The sequence below is a fragment of the Mastomys coucha genome, unplaced genomic scaffold (genome assembly GCF_008632895.1).
Source record: "Mastomys coucha isolate ucsf_1 unplaced genomic scaffold, UCSF_Mcou_1 pScaffold23, whole genome shotgun sequence".
In the NCBI taxonomy this organism is placed as follows: domain Eukaryota; kingdom Metazoa; phylum Chordata; class Mammalia; order Rodentia; family Muridae; genus Mastomys; species Mastomys coucha.
In genome coordinates, this window is record NW_022196906.1 from 94,877,015 (window position 1) to 94,897,378 (window position 20,364).

The 20,364-nt window shown below is 41.3% G+C and overlaps 1 protein-coding gene across 2 annotated transcripts in view; it reads right to left on the reverse strand.

Moving 5' to 3' along the window:
* Ppp2r3a (protein phosphatase 2 regulatory subunit B''alpha) overlaps positions 1 to 19,963 on the reverse strand; it is a 150,144-nt gene extending 130,181 nt beyond the window's left edge. The window contains exons 1-2 of one of the 2 annotated variants that reach the window (XM_031345049.1): positions 19,781 to 19,963; positions 16,038 to 16,117 (exon numbers count right to left, since the gene is read on the reverse strand). The gene's annotated coding sequence lies outside the window, so the exon portion shown is untranslated. The remainder of the gene's footprint in view (positions 1 to 16,037; positions 16,118 to 19,780) is intronic. The other variant, XM_031345047.1, reaches the window with a different exon arrangement.
* Between the last annotated feature and the right edge of the window lie 401 nt (positions 19,964 to 20,364).

A 20,364-nucleotide genomic window follows, 5' to 3' on the forward strand; every position in this document is an offset into this window, starting at 1 on the left:
CTAGCTCTTTACCTGTGTTCTCCTATATTTCTTTGAGGGTGCTATTTATGTCTTTCTTAAGGTCCTGTGTCATCATCATAAGTGATTTTAGATCTGAATCTTGCGTTTCCGGTGTGATGGTATGTCCAGGACTTGCTATGGTGGGAGAATTGGGTTCTGATGATGCCAGGTAACCTTGGTTTGTGTTGTTTATTTTGTTACGCTTGCCCCCTGCCATCTGGTTATCTTTAGTGCTACCTGACCTTGCTAAATCTGACTGGAGTCAGTCCTTCCTGTGATCCTGGTTGTATCAGAACTCCTCAGAGTCAGGCTGTCTCTGTGATCCTATGATTCTGGGATCCTGTGACCCTGGGCTTGTTAGATCACCTGGGAGTGCAGCAGCTTCCTCTGGGTGTTGTGGGACTGGCTGTGGAGCCTGGGCTCAAGGTCTGCTCAGGACACCAGCCCAGAGAGACTGGAAGGAGCCCAAGCCACTCTGCTGGCAGAGTTCCTGTGTGCCTAGTCCCGCAGGTCCCAGTTACTCCTGGTGTTGGGACAGATGTTGGGTCCTCCTCACCTTGATCCTGGGTGTGTCAGAGCACCTGGGAGTGGAGCTTCCTCTGGGTGTTGTGGGACTGGCTGCAGAGCTTGCGCCCAAGGTCTGCTCAGGACACCAGCCCAGAAAGGCATGGTCCACAGAGCAGTGTGCATACTCACCAGCATTTCTCATGTAACATTTGTTCCTACTGATCCCTTCCTTGCCTGCTGTGCCCTTGTCGTCATGGATGCTTTATTCCTTAAGCTGCTCACTCCTGAAGTGAACTTTCCTAGGACTGTGACTTACTCACTTACTCTTTCATACAGTCTGGAGTCCAACTCCCAACAATGGTCAGCAGCAGCTGGGAATGAAAGTCCAAGGATCTAGCAGTTGCTCAGTCCCACAAGGAAAGCAGGTGAAAAGCAAAAGTATTGATTTTTAAGATGGGAGAAAAATGTCTATTTTTGTGCAAAAGAGACTGACTCAGAAGAAAGTTGAAACACAAGAGAAATATCAACTACTGGTTTTCCATAGAAAAAATGTAGAGTACATGGATGTCACTACAAGTAGGTAATGGGTAGCTATGATCATAAAAGCTCTCTTCTGACTCAATGTTTTTAGTGAAATAAGAAACAAGGACTTCTATTCAAAGTAAAAAGTGGGAAAGAGACAGGGACCATAGGAGGTGACTGAAGATATAAACAGGCACTCTGGAGGAAATGAAACTAACAAGAAGTAACTACGGAGATATAGCGTGATTGCTAGGCAACATTAAAGGTCAACTTGAGGTCATAAGCATAGATTTAAAGCATAATAAAAAAGATGGTTTTATAAAGATGGATCAGGCAAAGAATTGGATCTAACTGGCCCTATGATTTAAGCCATGCAATGTAGCTGAATTGAGAGGTTCATGAAGTGACAATGTATAAAAAGGAAACATGCTGATGAGTGAAGATGGAATCTAAATGTCTACCTTGCATATCTCCTGAAACTTTAATCCTTCTGAGCTTCATGGAACTCCTAGGTGGCTAGTACCAAAATCCTCCTATTCTCAGAAGCTCCCTCTGTCTTCATAGTTAAACTCACAGTAGACACCCCATAAAGATGTGGCTTTCACTGCAGTCCTCTTAGAGGAGGACTCACACTCCTTAAGCATGCCGGAGGACTGTTCGTGTCCTTCTTATTCCACACTGCTAATTACAGAATACTCTCCCTTTGTTCTATACAAAAACCCCCTGCCTGAGTCACATACCGCCAGGCTCCATTCCCCTACTACCTTTTCTACTGTGGTCACTTATGGCTCCTCAAGGTCATCTTTTTCATTCCTTGGTAATTTTAGATTCTGGCTCACTATCACTCCAATACTATTCCTGTCACAATTCTTATTGATTTCAACATCAAAAAAAAAAAAAAAAAAAAAAAAAAAAAAAAAAGCCTGTCTGATAGCCTGACCTCTTCATTTCTTGACTGTTTCTATATAACAACACTGATCTTGTTCTATCTATCCTATCTGAGTCACTCTTGATTACACCCCTATCATGCAGGCCATCTAAGAGTTAAAGTTTAGTAGTCTACATCTGAAGTTGCATCTCTGTTGTTGTTTTGGATTTTAAGACAGGGTCTTACTATATAGATCAGGCTACCCTCAAACTTAATGGCCAGCTCAGTCTGCCTGCCTTTGCCTTCTGAGTAATTAAAGGTACGCACTACCATACCTGGCTCTTTGTTTAATTCCCTATTGGGGCTAGAAAGATGGCTTAGTAGTTAAGAGAATGTACTGCTCTGAAGTCTGGTCCCAGCACTCTCAGCAAGCGTCTCACAAATACCTGGAATTCTAGCTCTAGGAGATCTGATACCTCTAGCCTCTGTGACAGCTGTGCCCACACACACATACTCAGCACCACTCCCTAATTATAAATAAACTAAATCCCTTAAAGAATTCCTTAATGCATCTGTAGTAAGGTAATTCTTCTATAGATATCTTCTGGCAAAGTTGAGAGAATACTGGTACACTAGGCATATGATTGCCCTCTGCAGGAATTCATGCTTCCAACATCAACAGATGACAGGAAGCAAAGCCAGAAGTGGATATGCCTGTAGTTTCCAGCACCCAGCAGGCAGCAAGGGAGGAATACCTTGAGTTTGAGGCTAGTCTTGACTATATAATAAGACCCTAACTCTTCCCCAAGTGTTTGTTAAAAAATATAAAGGAAAATAAGAATGACCAAAGAGAAAGCAAAAGGAAGAGCACTGGGTATACTATGCTGATTCCCCATTTTAATCAGGCTCTCAAAAGGAATACTAATGTTATTATATAATCATTTATATAGTATGTTAAGGACAGGGAGGAGTATGTTCCAAAAACTGCATCATTATGTAGTTTCATGGCTATGTAACTATCATTGCACATACTTAGATAAATCTGGAAGGCAGAGTTTATCATACATCCAGGTTATATGATACAGTCTGGCTTCAAGGCTATAAGCCTATAGACCTTGTTACTGTATTGAATACTGCTGGGAGTTATAATATGTGATAGTTAATCTTTATGTCAACTTGATGGGACTCATAATTACCTGGAAACATACTTCTGGATATACCTTTGAGAGTGTTTCCTCATAGAAAGGTTAGGATCTACCCTGAATGTAGTTGCACTATCCCATAGGCTGGGGTCAGAAACTAAATAAAGAGGAGAAAGCCAGCTGAGCACCAGCACCCATTTCTCTCTCCTTCCTGATGGTGGATACAATGAGGCAAGCTTCCTCAGGCTCCTGCCACCATGCCTTCCTTGCTGTGATAGACTGTATCTTCACAAACTGTAAGCCAAAATGACTCTTCTTTTAAATTGCTTCCTGTCCATCATTTGGTCACAACAGTAAGAAAAGGAACATAGTATAAAAGTGAGAATGTGTATATCTAAATGGAAAAGATATAGGCATTTACCACAAATGGAGCTTACAGGACTTAGTTTCTCTCGGTGAGTCCCCGAGAGAGCTGTCGGTGCCTCTGGGCCTGATTGTAGACTTATGAAGGCTGTACTTAGGCTACAATAAATTTGTAGTAAAAAACTCATAAAAACAAATTAACCTTAGCTTATCTAGCTTATTTACCTTTTAAACTTTTGACTTTCATAATGAGACTCAGCTTAAAAACAGACACACTGCACAATTGTATAAAAATATCTTCTTAGCTCAAGTCTAGACAAATTGCTGATTTTTACCAGACTTTCAAAGAACACAAATAAGTCTCTAATTCTTTTATTTATTTATTTATTTATTGTTTTTTTTTTTTTTTTCGAGACATGGTTTCTCTGTGTATCCCTGGCTGTCCTGGAACTCACTCTGTAGACTAGGCTGGCCTCGAACTCAGAAATCCTCCCGTCTCTGCCTCCCAAGTGCTGGGATTAAAGGTGTGCACCACCACTGCTCGGCTCTAATTCTTCCATAAAACATAGAGGTAGCCCTTCAAAATTCATCCAATGAATCCAATATTACCCCAATACAGCAAAGGGTAAAAGGGATAAAGCTTTAGATAATTTTCCTCAATGAACACAGACAGAAAATCATGAATACTCAAGAATCAAATTGAACAGTAAATTAAAAAGATCATCCATTAAGATCAAACTGGCTTCATTCAGAGATAAAAAGAGGTTCATTATATGCAAATTAATAAATATAATTACCATATAAACAGAATCAAGTATAAAAGCACAGGGCCATCCCAACTAATACAACGAAGCATTTATTTAGCTAGGAAGATGAACAAAACCATGTCTTTTGAAAGAAAATGAGTGGAAATGGTAAGTGAAATAAGTGGACTCAGAAAGGTAAGCATCTCACATGTCTATGATAAGGGGAACCTAAAGAAAACATAAGGGACAGTATGAAAGTAAAGGGGAACTATTACAAAACAGGACGGAGATCAGAGTGAGGGAAAGAAAAAATGGAAGAGTGCGAATACGATCAAATTACATTATATGTTTGTATGAAAATATCACAACGAAGCCTATTATTTTGTGCAATATGTGCTAATAAGAAACAAAAGGAAGCTTTGTATTTTTATCTTTTATATTGTTTTATATTTTCTATTGTTATTTGAGGCATATACAGGGTCAGAATTAACATCATTATCTTTCACTTCTGCATCTTGCCCCATTAGGTGGTCAGAGGTAATAATACACATGAAGCCATCATGATCTGGGTCCTTCCTAGAATATGTCTATCTTAGTTCCTTTTCTATTGCTGTGGTAAGACACTATGGCCATGGCAACTTTAAAAAAAAGGTTTAGTTGGGCTTATGGTTCCAACAAGTTAGAATCTATGATGGTGGAGTGAGGGCATGGTGACAGTTGGCTGGAACAGCAGCTTAGGGCTCACATCTTGATCCAGAAGCAAAAGGAAGAGAGCACAATTGGGAATGGTGTATCTTCTGAAACAGTACAGCCATAAGCAAGTGCCACACGTGCTCCAACGCACTCAGACATGAGTCCATCGTGGGTATTCTCATCCACACCATCTCTACCTGGGACTCTTCTTTTCAGAAATATGTGCATGGCAGCTTACCTGTTTCCCTTCTCCTAGTGGATTTGCTTGCAAGTAAATTATGCTTCATGAATTCTCGTATTAACAAAAATTTATTGGAGTTGGGGGTCCATGTTTTAAAACTTTTATTATTTGTATTATTATTAATTATTATTATTATTTTGAGACAAGGTTTCTCTGTGTAGTCTTAGTTACACTTAGCTGGAACTTGCCCTATAGACCAGGCTGGCCTCAAATACATAGATCCACCTGCCTATGTCTCCTGAGAGCTGAATTAAAGGTGTGCACCATCACCTGGCTGTTTTCAAACTTGAAGAGAGAATAAGGGAGAGGAGAGAGAAGAGAGGACAGAGGGGAGAGGGGAGAGGGAAGAGGAGAGGAGAGGAGACAGAGAGAGATTGATTCTGAGAGATTCTATTCTTATCTAAAAATTTATGTCTGTGTATATTCAGGTAGGTTTTATGCCTACAGAGGGCAGATGTGTTGAACCCTTGGAGCTAGAGTTATAGGTGTTTGTGAGCCAGTAGGAACTAAACTTGGGTTTACTGATGCAAGCCATTTTCCAGTCCCATTTTCAAACTTTTTAAGAATTATGTTGAAGTATAAATAAACTCCTTATTGTAAATTTTCTTGGCAGTTATTTTTTCTTTTCATATAGTTTCCTTTCCCCCCATTTTCTTCCAAAGCTCTGGGTATATAATAAAATGGAAATTATTTTTTTTGGCTCCACTAAATAATCTTTTAAGGCCATGTTGGATATGTAGTAGTCCAATGTTGGCCAAAACAGCATTACGTGGTACATGAATGTTTACATATATTAGGATTGGTCTGAGCTTCGGAATGATCATCTATTAGTTCTTATGCCAAAAATAAGGCCAGTGTTACCTAACAGATGAGGATACTGAGCTCAAGATAAAAATAAAAAGCAAGCAAACAAACAAATAGAAAACCAAACAAAATACTTGTAGTTTTGTATTGTAACCAAACTCCAATACTTGGTAATATTAATAAGAAAGCATAAGAATTTGAATCTGTTTTTCTAATGTCTCACAACCCTTTTCTTCTTTACCATATTTGTATTAAGTCTAAAAGAACATGGATAATCAGTATCTCCTAAGGTTCCAGGGTTCTCAATGTCCAGGACAGGAAGTGGCCTCAAAATCTCCAAGGAAGAAGGAAGGAGGGAGGCATGGACAGGAGCAGGGAATCTACAACAGATAGAACTTAGAAAGACCAAACTTCTTACACTCCACTTTCATTTTTCACAAAAACTGAAACTGAACAAAGTCATTACGAAATAAGATTATGACACAAAACAGCTAAATAAAATAAAATCCTAATAAATAAATGGAGTAAAACTTTTAAGGAGGATGGAGTAAGACTTTTAAGAAGATGAATAATGCTAAATGCTTTTTGAATGTCACACTATATTATCAAACTTTGTAATTATAATTAAAACAAAGAGCTTATAGAACAATAAAAACTGACTAGGACATAATTAAGAGCACATTAAAAAAATAGAATCATATCCAGAAATAGTACACCATGTAAAACATGCCAGAAGGCCAAGCATAAAGCTTAATTTAAAAAAATAAAAACAAGTGACCTGTGAGATTAAGCCAACAGGAGGGAAATAGAAAATGCATTAGGCTTTAAATGTGAAAGAATGCAAATGGCGAGGTAAGAAAATACAATTTAAAGAAACATAATGGAAGAGTAAAATATGAAATTCAATTTGGAGAAACAAATTCAAGAATGAAGATTCAGTGTCAAAAGTCACTGAACAGAAAAAGCTTAGAAAATACGTTCCATTTATTCACAAAGTACTTATTAAGCGTCTGCACCACTGTTATAGCTTCTCAGGGAGGGGAAGATGGATGAGGAAGCAGAAGCATATGCAGTAGGAAACCACTATAGTTTACTCACTATCATATCCCCAACATGTAGCCAGTGCTCAGCATGAAACAGAAATTCCACAGTATCTTCTGAATGTATGAACTGTCAGACTCCCCAGCTGAGGTAGAAGAAGGAGGCAAAGGCCTAATGGAAAGATTTCTAATAAGAAGAAAATGCCAGCTTCTTTGAGCTGACTTTTCATATTCTTACATGTGACCATCAACAGAATTCATTGATTAGCTTCTGTCCCAAAGACAGCTTTGTTATCCTATTTCTTGGTCCCACTGATGTCCCCGATTTGTCCAGCCTTGACTATATATCTTCAGCTAGGTCTGAATATCACCGGTAATATTCTTAGTACATTTTGGAACTAGGCTTGTCTACTAAATGAGCATATTAAGTACTCATGTGCCTACAAATAGACAATTACAGGCAAAAAACTGTGGTCTTGTGGAGGCCAAGAGTAATTAATAGGACAAGAATGTAACTCAGTTGGTAAAGTGCCTGCCTACTATACACGAGGCTCCTGTGGTCCAGCCCCAGCACTGAATAAAAAACTTGGTGTGGTGGCATGCACCTGTAGCCCCAGCATTTGGGAGGTAAAAGAAGGAGGATCAGAAGTTCAAGGTTATCTTCTATTATACAAGTTCAAGGCTAGCCTGGACTACATGAAGCCCTGTCTCTAATGAAATGAAATGAAAAATGAGTAGTTAGCAGCCAGTTAAACAAAACCACTCAAAGCAAACATCTGAACTACCATCTTTAGTAAAATTCCAAAAGGAATTATTTACTTTGAAATTCAATGGAATTCAATTTTGAGAAAACATGATAGTGAGATCATATGAGAAGGCGGAAATGAAAGCAAAGTTCATTTTCAAAAGTCAAAGAGGAGACATGATGTAGTCCATCCCAAATGCTCGGAAGAATATGAAGGCTGAGGACAGAGTCAAGAATTAGAGAACAGGAAAGCTGAGAACAGACAAGCGTTGTTATATATATACACACACATACATCATACATACATATAAGCATGTACAATAATTAAAATCATTAATTATATAGAACACACACACACACACACACACACACACACACACAAGCATGGTAATTAAAACCAAGTAAATACCAATGGCAAGGAAACAATGATAAATGGGACTAATCAGAGTCTTAAAATCAAAACATACATATGAAGAATAACTGGTAATTGGTATGCTACCTACTATAAAATGATTCCAAATAACCAAATAAATAGTACCCCACACTATTCACAAAAATCCAAATGGATTAAAGATTCAAATTTTTAAAACATAAAAGTATAAAAAATAAGATTTTAGTTTATTCACTCTCATATCTCCATGTAATTAGTATATAGCATAAACTGAAATCAAATAGTATTTTTGACGTTATAGCAGAAAACTAATTAAATAAAAAGGCAGTTAAAAAAATTTTCCCCCTAAAACAATATTGTTACTACCCTTCATTGCTACCAGAATGAGATGGTAAGATCCCATTGCTAGTATGATAAGAGTACACTTTGGTCACAGAACATTAAAAAAAAAAATCAAGCTGGAACTTTCCCTATTACATGGGACCCTCAACTGCCTTTAATACTCAAATCCAGGTGTCACAGCACCATAAGCCTCCATTCACTTCCAGATACTCAACATGGACAAGGAGCTCTAACCAGATCTGCCAGACATACTAAGTTGTCAAGAGGTGCCAAGTTAAGTGCATACCTCAGCTATCTCCACCGTAGTACCTCTACCCTACTTCTAAGAAGCACCTGATGAGCTCCCTCCTCTTCTTGTTTGTTTTATTCTATGTTGGGTTTATGTGGGGTTTTTTGGTTTTTGTTTGCTTTTTTGTTTTTTATCCAGTGACAGGGTCTTACTTTGTAGCCTAGACTCAAGTTCAAACTTAGAACAATATTCCCACCTCAGCTGCCTGAGAGCTAAGTACAAAATGCTAACACCTGAGCCACAGAATTTTTTAAATTAATTAATTAATTATTCATTTTAATTGGATATTTTCTTTATTTACATTTCGAATGTTATCCCCTTTCCTGGTTTCCCTCCCTACCGGAAACACCCTATCACATCCTCCCTCCCCCTGCTTCTATGAGGGTGTTCCTCCACCCACCCACTCCCACCTCTCTGCCCTGAATTCCCCTACACTGGGGCATTCTTCCACTGATGCATGACAAGGCCATCCTCTGCTACATATGCAGCTGGAGCCGTGTGTACTTCTTGGTTGAAGGCTTAGTCCCTAGGAGCTCTGCGGGGTCTGGTTGGATGATATTGTTGTTCTTCCCATGGGGTTGTAAACCACTTCAGCTCCTTCAGTTCTTTCTCTAACTCCTCTATTGGAACCCTGAGCTCAGTCCAAAGGTTGGCTGCTAACATCTGCCTCTGTATTTATAAGGCTCTGGCAGGGCCTCTCAGGAGACAGCCATATCAAGCTCCTTTCAGCATGCACTTCTTGGCACCCACAATAGCGTCTGGGTTTGGTAACTGTATATGGGATGAATCCTCAGGTGGGACAGTCTCTGGGTGGCCTTTCCTTCAGTCTCTGATCTACACTTCATCTCTATATTTGCTCCTGTTCTCCTTCTAAGAAGGACTAAAGCACCCACACTTTGGTCTTTCCTCTTATTGAGCTTCATGTGGTCTGTGAATTGTATCTTGGGTATTCTGAGCTTTTGAGCTAATAACCACTTATGAGTGAGTGCATACCATGTGTGATCTTTTGTGATTGGGTTACCTCACTCAGGATGATATTTTCTAGTTCTATCCACTTGCCTAAGAATTTCATTAATTCATCATTTTTAATAGCTGAGTAGTACTCCATTGTGTAAATGTACCACATTTTCTGTAGCCACACCTCTGTTGAAGGAAGATCAATAGAATAGAACTGAAGACCCAGAAATGAACCCACACACCTATGGTCACTTGATCTTTGACAAAGGAGCTAAAACCATCCAATGGAAAAAAAGACAGTATTTTTAACAAATGGTGCTGGTTCAACTGGCAGTCAGCATGTAGAAGAATGCAAATCGACCCATTCTTACCTTCTTGTACAAAGCTCAAGTCCAAGTGGATCAAGGCCCTCCACATAAAACCAGATACACTGAAACTTATAGAGGAGAAAGTGGGGAAGAGCCTCGAACATATGGGCACACGGGACACATTCCTGAAGAGAACACTAATGGCTTGTGCTGTAAGATCAAGAATTGACAAATGGGACCTCATAAAATTGCAAAGCTTCTGTAAGGCAAAGGATACTGTCAATAGGACAAAATGGCAACCAACAGATTGGGAAAAGATCTTTACCAATCCTACATCTGATAGAGGGCTAATATCCAATATATACAAAGAACTCAAGAAGTTAGACTCCAGAGAACCAAATAACCCTATTAAAAATGGGGTACAGAGATAAACAAAGAATTTTCAGCTGAGGAATATTGAGTGGCCAAGAAGCACCTAAAAAAGGTTCAGCATCCTTAGTCATTGGGGAAATGCAAATCAAAACAACCCTGAGATTCCACCTCACACCACTCAGAATGGCTAAGATCAAAAACTCAGGTGACAGCAGATGCTGGTGAGGATGTGGAGAAAGAAGAACACTCCTTCATTGCTGGTGGGATTGCAAGCTGGTAAAACCACTTTGGAAATCAGTTTGGCGGTTCCTTAGAAAACTGGACATAGTACTACCTGAGGACCCAGCTATACCACTCCTAGGCATATTCCCAGAAGGTGCTCCATCATGTAATAAGGACACATGCTCCACTATGTTCATAGCAGCCTTATTTATAAGAGCTACAGAGTTTATGCATCAGTACTAATCTCAATGGCATTCTAGGCCTCAGTCCTCACAACTGTAAGATAGGGAGTATAGCTGAAACTACAAAGAAAAAGACCCATGCCCTGCTACGGCTTCTAAGGCAGCATATTCCACTCATAGCCACTGATTTTAGTTTTCAAGTTTTGATTTCATAGACAGGAATTTTTCATTTTTTCTAAGCTAGAGGGATTCCATTTGAACGATAGGTAAAAGTGGATGAATAAATAAGGAGAGTTTAACACCTATAATCCTAGCACTCTGGCAGCTGAGGCAGGATATTGCTGAGTTTGAGGCCAGTCTGGGCTACAGAATGAGACCCTGTCATTGGAGAAGATAAATAAATAAATAAAACAAAACCCCCCAAGTAGAATAAAACAAACAACTAGAGGAGGGATAACATCAGGTGCTTCTTAGAAGTAGGGTGGAGCGATCATCAGAGCCACAGTCTGGAGGAGAAGAGGTACTTCCAGGAAAGTGAACCGTGACAAAGATCCTACTGGAAATGGAAAGAAGCTTCATTAGTGAAATGTCTCAGATAACCATGCTGGAAGAAGGGTATTATCTGTAATTCAGCCAAAAACAACCCCTAAGGAGTAGAAGATGAAGTCAGAAAAATAAAGATGTGTGGCTGTGGGATGGGGGTTAGCAGGCCTTAAAGGCAAGTCTAAAGCCAATGAGTAGAAAATTTAACTGTTAACAGGGATTAAAATTCTCGTTCCTGTGTTGGTAACAGGTTGTAGAAGAGAAAAGACACAACAGGAAAAAGAGGGTATTGTGATAGTCTACTAGAGCAGTAGGTTTCAGCCTTCTCAATGCTGTGACCCTTCAATACAGTTCCTCTCGTTGTGGTGACCCCCAACCATAGAATTATTTTTATGGCTACTTCATAACTGTCATTGTGCTACTGTTATGAATCTAAATGTAAATATCCATGTTTTCAGACTGTCTTAGGTGACCCCTGTGGAAGGGTCATTTAACCCCCAAGTCTGCCAGCCCCAGGTTGAGAACAAGGTCTGAGCAAGGAAACAGTAAAGACAGTAGAATGGGACAATCTAGTCACTTAACACTTTGAAGGTAGATTCAGTACGACTGGTGAAGGAGAATCAAAGTTGACTGAAGGTTTTAGTCCTCAACTTCTAGAAGAAAAAATTACTTTTTACAAAGATGGGATAGATTATGGGAAATGTAGTTTCTGTAGCCTTCAATTTTTAAAGGTTAGGAAGATAATGAGAAGTAAGGAAGAAAAACCATTTAAAAAAAGCCTCCAGTGAGAGGAAATCTAGATGATGAAGTGTGCTGGAGACAGAGTGAGCAGCAGTGTAAGCTGCCGCTGAAGGAAGGCAGAGAGCTGACTCACTGGTTAGCAATGTGAAAGTCAGGGTTGAACTAGTTTGGTAAGAGACTATGTGGAGAAAAGTCCTAATTAGTACGGACTCAAGGCCTGATGAGTACGGAAAGAAAACTGAGTCGCTGAATTGGATAACTGTACAAGATTCAGAGTCAAGAGACAATGGAGAATACGGTGCCTTGTACTAACTCTTGAATCAGAAGGCACTGCATTTCCAGATTCTAAAACAGTAAGTGACATATATTAGTAACTAAACAAATATTTATTGATTACTAAAGTCATCAGACATCTTATCAGGAAGCAGTCTAGAAAATACAGTTGAATTTAAGAATTCCTGTTTCAATATGGAAACATGGCCTTTTATTTCCTTGCTATGACTGAAAAATTCTTAGGGTCCTTACAAACCTAAAACAGATATCCTACAATTTGGGAACAAGGATAAGACTAAACAAATACTTTTCAAGAATATATGTTTAATTCTGGATATATAATATCTCCCCAACTACTTCATATATTTGAGGCCCTTGTTTAATATTATAACAGTGAAACAAGCATGAGACATACAGAAAATCATATAGCTTTTCTACAAAATAGTGCAAGGACACCAGGATATCCATTTGCAAAAGAATGAAGATGGGCCTGACTTTATATACAAAATTAACTCAAAATGCCCAGCAGACCTAAATGTAAGGACTGCAGCTACATACTCTTAGGAAAAACCCACAGGGGTGAGTGAATGTGACCATGATGATGACAAAAGCACACCAGTGACAACAGCGGCAGCAAAGTGCCAAGGTCTCTCCCACAAAGGCAACTAGCAGGAGAGGAAAGTGCAGCAGTTACTATCTTTAAATTTGTATTTATTTATGTATATGCACCACATACATGCAAGAGCCCGAGGAGGACAGTAGAAGGCATACAATCCCCTGGATCTAGAGTTACAGGTGGTTGTGGGCTCAATATACATGCTGGGAACTGAACTCCTTCCTCTGCAAGAGCGCTCTTGACCACTGAGCCATCTCTCCAGGTCCCCACCCCACTCTCTGAGCTCATCAATAAAGTCAGTCTTCATAACCAGCTTGTTCTGAGGATTCCAGTCTCAACTTCTAAGGCTGGACGTATAGGTAAATTGCCACATCCACCCAGCATTTATATGAGTACTAGGGTACATGAACCCCAAGTGTTTTAACCACTGAACCATCTCCCCAGACCCCTCTAATCAATTTTTATAACTCAACAATTATACCTGGATGTATGCAACTGCAAAAATCAAGTTCAATCAAGTTAAGTGGAAAAAAATGTAATACTATTCCTGGGAATCTGACAAATACACATTTCCTAGAATAGCCAAATACTCCATTTTCAACATGCTAAGAATCTGTTTTTTATTCATCACTTGAATGGAAGGATGATGTCAGGGTTACTGGAGCCTAGATTACTTCTGGCCTTTAGAAACTCTATGGCTTTCTAGATAAGCAAGAGACATATGGCAAAATCACTAACATCTGAATTCAGGTCCTTCAGGAGTCTTCGGAGTCCTAGAAAAATTATCTCATTAGTGAAAAACAGTCTTCAAAACAAATGCACGAAAACTCTCAATGATGAGGAAGACAAATGATCAGGCACCATCTAGCTACCTCCCTGAAAAGTCCTAAGTGTTTGGGTACTCAACATACTGAATATCTGCTATGTACCACAGATACTAGCCCCTCCCTTACCCTGCCACCTTTTTCAGATAAACTTCTCAAAAACTTCGTCAAAGAGCAATGGGAGGGGAGGCCCTTGGTGCTGGGGAGGTTTGATGCCTCAGCATAGGGGGATGTTGGAGTGGTAGGGTGGGAGAGTGTGGGTGGGTGAGCACCTTCATACAGGCAAAGGGGAGGGCAGATACGGGATGAGGGGTTGGTGGTGGGGTAACCGGGAAGTTGGATATCATTTGAGATGTAAATGAATGGAATGATTAATTTAAAAAAAATTTAGTCAAAATAGGTTGGAAATACAGTAGTACAGTGGTAGAACACTTGCCTGGCATGTGCAAAGCTGGGTTCAATCCACAGTGCACTGTGACACACAGATTATTTTGAACATTCACAATTTTCTTACAGTCATACTTATATCAATCTGGTTTCTATCTTTTCCATTATAGAATGGCTCTAGCCGAGGCCAAATCTCCTTCTCCTCTTTCTCTTCTTCTTTTCTTCTTTTTGACAGGGTTGCTCTATATAACTCTGGCTGCCCTGTAGACCAGGCTGGCTTCTGCCTCCCAAGTGCTGCGATTAAGGGCATGTACCACACTGCCCAGCAAGCTCTCTCTTAAATTCAACACAGTTAACTACTTGGTGATTTCTTGTGTCCTTTGGAAGCACTACCTTCCCTTGCCCTCAAGGCATGCCTTAAACTACAATTAGATTTTAAAGAAAGAATACAAAGGAAAAACAAGTATGGGTTATTATTTTAAAATAATGTATTTGTTATTTTATATGTGTACAGGTATTTTGCTTCCATGTGTGTGTACCACATGTGTGCTGGTGCCTGTGGAGGCCAGAAGAGGGCATTGGACCCCTTAAAATTAGAGTCATAAATAGTTGTGACCAGCATGTGGGTGTTGAGCCATCTCTCCAGCTCCAAGTGTGGTTCACTTTTGAAATCCTTAAATATCTCATTTAAGTACAGTGTGCTTGCCTATATGCAACAAAACTTTTTTGGCCTCATCTAATTAAAAGCTCCATAGTATGCATTCAGTTAAGTAACATACCTAACATCAAGCTAGATGCCCCTCACAGTACCTCTTTATTATTTTATTATAGATAACAAGTATATATTATTATCTTATTCTAAAAAACTGGCTCTGAGCCCTCTTCTGTCGCTCATCTTGGGTCAGCGTTTCTCATCTGAGGAGCATTTGAAACTCAGCCAGCACTGAAGAGGCTGGGCAGAATAAGCAGTTACTTACAGGCCATATATTGCTTCAACAGCAAGTACCTGGCCATCCAGAGCTACATAGCAAGACCCTGACTAAAAAACAAACAAACAAACAAACAAACAAACAAACAAAAAACAAAGTAACACTATCACACACATGCACATGCACACATACACCAAACAAAACCAACCAGCCAACCAAAAGAACCCAAAAACCAAAACAAAAAACCTACAAAGCTGCAATTCAGACCAAATAAGTAGAAACGGAAATTTCTTAGACGGACCTCAGCATTAGTTTTTTTTGTTGCTGTCTTTTGTTTTTTAAGAGTGTGTGTGTTGGTGGTGGTACATGTACACCTATGTGTTCACCCATGTTCATACGGAGAAGCCAGAGAAGGTGAAGAGGGTTCTCACTGACCCTGGAGCCACACTAGTGGCCAACAAGCTCCAGGGATCCTGTCTCTGTCACAGCACTGTAATTCCTGGTGACTCTACTGCCAGGCACTGGAGAATGCAATTCAGGTCCTCATACTTGTGCAGCTACCTCACCACCCCAGTTGTAGTGGGTTTTTTGGTTTTTTTTTTTTTTTTTTTTTTTTTTTTTGATCATTCAGTGTTTCCAATGTAAAACCAAAAAGAAAATTATTCTCTTTTGACCAGGATTACACATTCAAAAGCATACAGAATTAGGCCAGCAAGTTGGTTCAGCTGGTAAAAGCACTTGCATGCAAGCCTGAGTTTGACTCTCAAAGGATACAGTGCATCTGCATGCATCTGCAATGCCATCACTCCGACAGCCAGATGGAAGATGGAGAGAGAAAAAAGTCACTAGAAGGCTCATGGGCCAGCAAGCATAGAGGAAGTCGCACAGGGAAAATGACAAAGATCCTGCATCACCAAGGAGAACACCAACTCCCGAAAGTTATCTTTTGACTTCCACACTGTGTACACATGCATGCACACACACACTCACCCTCACACAATGTAGAGGCAAAACAGGCCAGGCACAGCCTTAGGGAGTGGCTGACTGGAATCAGTTTTGACTTCTGATTACTGTAGCAATACAAGAAAGCCAGTTTAGTCTGCCATTCATTCTCTCTCTCTAAAAAATCTTTAGATTTAAAAATACTTGCAACTAATGCAGAATTAATGATAAAACCACTGTATGGGCAAACTAAAACATCCATGATCTAGATTCTGTGTTAGGCTATTGGTTTTCAACCTCTGCAATGAATAATTTCACCCACACACATCAACTTAAACCTAAACATCTGTGCCTCCAGTCCTATGTTTTGTCCCTATGGGTTCTGAACTGTAAAGTGCTTTTATGACACATTTACAGGAAAGTTTAGCATCCCAATGTGATCTATGGTTCAAATCCACCTCAAAACTATTCTTATGGTGCTCTCTAGTTCAGGTAACAACTCCACTATTCACATTTTGGGCAAGCTAGTGCCCTGGAATTCACCCTAGGAAGTTATTTCTCTACCTCAACATTTGTGCTATTATCTCCTTCTAAATCCTATCAACCATGCCTCCTAAGTGCATCTCATAGATACACGAACTTCTTTCTGGCTCCATTGCTATCATCCTGGTCTCAGTTACTATTTTATGTTTTAGCTACCTTGTTCAAATCATTTTTTCCCATATACTGATCTTTCACAAACACATTTGGTCCAACAGTTGAATTTCTATCAATTTATTCCACAAATATAGCCATTCACATGTGACCTGGAATATTCATAGTGGTATTTACAATAAATTGGAAACATTTACATGCCTATCAATAGGGAAATGAAAAAATAATCTACATTGTAGCCATACAATGAAAGGCCATATACATCAAAAGGGGTAAATTACCAAGGAACTGTCACCATTTGTGTAAACAAGATATCTACCCCCACCCAAAAAAAAAGTTCAGAACAGTAAACAAAACTATTAGCAGTGGTTATCTACTCAGAAGGCATGGGGAAAATGTTAGCTGGAATAGAAGATATTGTTGTTGAATATGCCTGGAGAAGGGCCTGCTTTAAGAAGTACTGTTTTATGTTCTTTGGGTGGTTTCTGGTGAGTGGGCGGGACTGAGAAGTCAGCAGCAGACAGCCTCTGCTTACTTCCCTGCCTCTATCATTCTGCCTCCCCAATCTTTCAAGTTCCAACCACACTAGCTAGCTTCTGGGTTCCTGCGGGGTGGGGGGACCTATTCTTTTTGATCTTAAGGTTCACAGTTCTTCCTTCTGAGTAGAACATTGTCCCTTACACTTTAATTACCAATTCCATGTTTATCCTCTGACTCTGTCTCTCATGTTCCTTTCCCAAAGGAACACTCCTCAGTTTCTGGACTAGGTCAAGATTAACATTTTAAGTACTCAGGAAACCTGCATGTCTCCTCTCAGAATTTAGCACTGCCTTTAGATGATAAGAAACAGAAGTGCAGAGATCAAATCAGTTGCTTTTACCTTTGTATTCCTAGATGTGACCTACCATACAGTTTGCAAAGCAGGCTGTCACATATTAAATCAATGACTTCTTTTGCCTTAAGCGTAAGAAAGCGGAGTCAATATATAACTAAACAAGGACAATACAATGTCCTGGTATTAAAGCAGCAGTTAGTTTACGACAGTGGTTTCAACTAGGGATAGCTTAGTCCTTCTCAAGGGATACCTAGGAATGTCTAGAAACAGTTTTGTTTGTCATTACATGTGTGTGTAGTGCTACTAATAGCTAGGATTATAAGCCAGGAGTGTGGCTAACCACCCTCTATTGCACAGGCTAGGCTACCAGGACAAAGTATTATCTGATCTAAAATGTCAACAGCACCACGTAAGAGAAATCCTGATTGAGGATGATACTATTCAAAGGGGGAGTCAAGTCTACCTCTTACTCTGGTGGGGTTGTTGTGGTTATTTTGTTGAAGTGTAGGGCAGAGTTAAGAGGATGTCAAGAAGAGTTTCGGAGATGCAACTCTGAGTTACTTGTTGAAAGGTGACAGAGCCCAGTTCAACTGGAACTGAAATGTGTTGCTGATGAGTTTAAGTTGTTACCTTCAAATATTCTGTACTCCATAACTGCCCAACTTTATTCTCTTCCTGCTCAAGCAAAATTTCCTTTCTCTGAGGATACGATGTGGTTTTAGCAGAACCTTAAGGCCACATTAACTCAGACCAAGATAAAGTCAGCTAGTCACTATGTAGAATGTTAAGCTACTTTTTGATGTATGCAAATCACACGTGTGAAGGTAAAGCATTAGCTGCCTACTAGTCAGGTTGTTGATGTTTAAAGCTATCATTGAATCCAACAACATTGGCCTTGGTATAGACTTTTCCAGTGTGTGTGTGTGTGTGTGTGTGTAAAAAAAAAAAACAAAAATCAAACAAACAAACCCAAAACCCCCAAAGAACCGCAAAATTTTGTATTCCTGACCTGAGCTTTTCAGGATGTGTAAAAGATTCATTTTTTTCCCCCTCCGCGAGTATCTCTCTCATGCCAAGAGAGATGGTGAGAGAGCCTTTTGAATGCAATAAGCTTGAATAAACTGCACACAAATCAGGAGCCATCTACAGATTTTAAAGAAAGCTTTCAGTAATCGTCATGGAGACCAGTGAAAGAAACTGAGATAATTTTTAACGATGCCAAGGAAAGCCCTGTGTTTACTACAACACGAGTCGGCTGCCTGCTTAGCTGGACGCCCATGCTCTGACCTAGTATGACAATTCTTAGGGTCCCTGTGCTTGATGCTCTGTTTACAAGAAATTGAGGCCAGACACTAAGGAAGAACAAAGAAAAATGCCTGGCACCAAAGAGACGGGGGACGTTTTGTACATAAATGAAGATCCGTGGAGGAACTCTTTTCCAATTTTGAAAGGCAACTACAAATCATCCTCTCCACTTACGTATTCAAGCATTTGTTCTATGTTCTCAAACTATTTTCTACAAAGAAAATACCTTATAATTTACAGACAGCAATTTGTCCTCCCCCTCTGCATCTGCAGACCATCAAGCGGGATAAAATTTCCCTAGGCTTTATCAGAGTGGGAGGAATGGAAATAATGTGAGCACGACACAGTTCCGATGCAACATCAACTCCAAGCCCGGCCAGCTGGTTTCCATCGAGCGGTCCCCAAGGAGAACGCCCCTCAAGCCTGCAGCCCGGCCGGCGCGACCGTGGGACAGGCCGACGAGCTCGCAGCTCAGCCACTCCTTCGCCCTATACCTTTGTTTCAGGTGCTCCTGTTCCCAGGGTGTTTGGGATCCCGCCCGCCCGCAGCCCCGAACTGGTGACACATCCTTCTTTGGCCAAGTCGGGCCGAGGCCGGGCAGGGGGCGGGGAAGGAAAATAAAGCCTCAGCGCCTAACGACGTGACTCTCAGTTCTTCCAGAACCTTGGCATTTGCTGCCCTGCCAAGCTTTCCTGTTAACGAGTTCCCGGCCCGGGCGTCCCGCGAAGTGGGAGGCGCCGGCCATCCGGCCCCCTGGCCTCCTCCGCGGAGCTCCCGGGCCACCGTTCTCCACGGCCGCCAGCCCCGGGAGTCCTCCGGCGTGCCTGCGCTCCACCAGGAGTCCCCACACCGCGCGCGGCCCCTGCGGCCAGGCCAGTCCCCGCCCCCGGCCCCGCCCGCCCCGGCCTCTGTGCACCGCCCCTCGGCCTCGCCAGCCCGCGGAGGGCCCGGGGCGCACACGGAGAAGCGGCCTAAACCCCCGCGTCTGTGCGCCTACCTCAGTGCCCGCGGCTCCTCCTCCTCCTTCCGCGGCCGCCTCGGCTCGCCTGCGACGCGCACACGCCACCCCGGCTTCCCGCAGCGCGGGGTCTGGGCCGCTTACGCCGCGCGCGAGGAGCCGAGGCCTGAGCGCGCCCCGCCCAGCCGCCCAGCAGCCCAGCGGCCCGCCAGCGCCACAGCCCCGCCCACTAGCGCCTCAGCCCCGCCCACAAACCCTGGCCCTCTCGTCCCCGCCCCCGCCCATCTGGCCGCGCCGGGTTCCTCCCCGCCCCCCTTCCCCCGAAAGGGGTCCCTGAGGGGCGCCGCGAGAGCCGCCGCGGCCGCCGCTGTGCCTTACTTTGTGTAACGGAGAAGGCTCTTTGCACTATTCGGGGGAGTGAGCTTCATGTTAAGAGTTTATGATGGCCGTCATTATTATTATTACTCTTCTTACTGTCCTCTTTCGATAGCTGTCCTGCTCTTCCGGGAAACAACAGTCCACACTCCTTACTGTGGCCGGCACCAGCACGCTTCTTTTCGCTCATCCCAAGTTGTATGAGTTTTGAAAGAAGAGGTTTTTGGGATTTCTTTTGTTTTTATTAT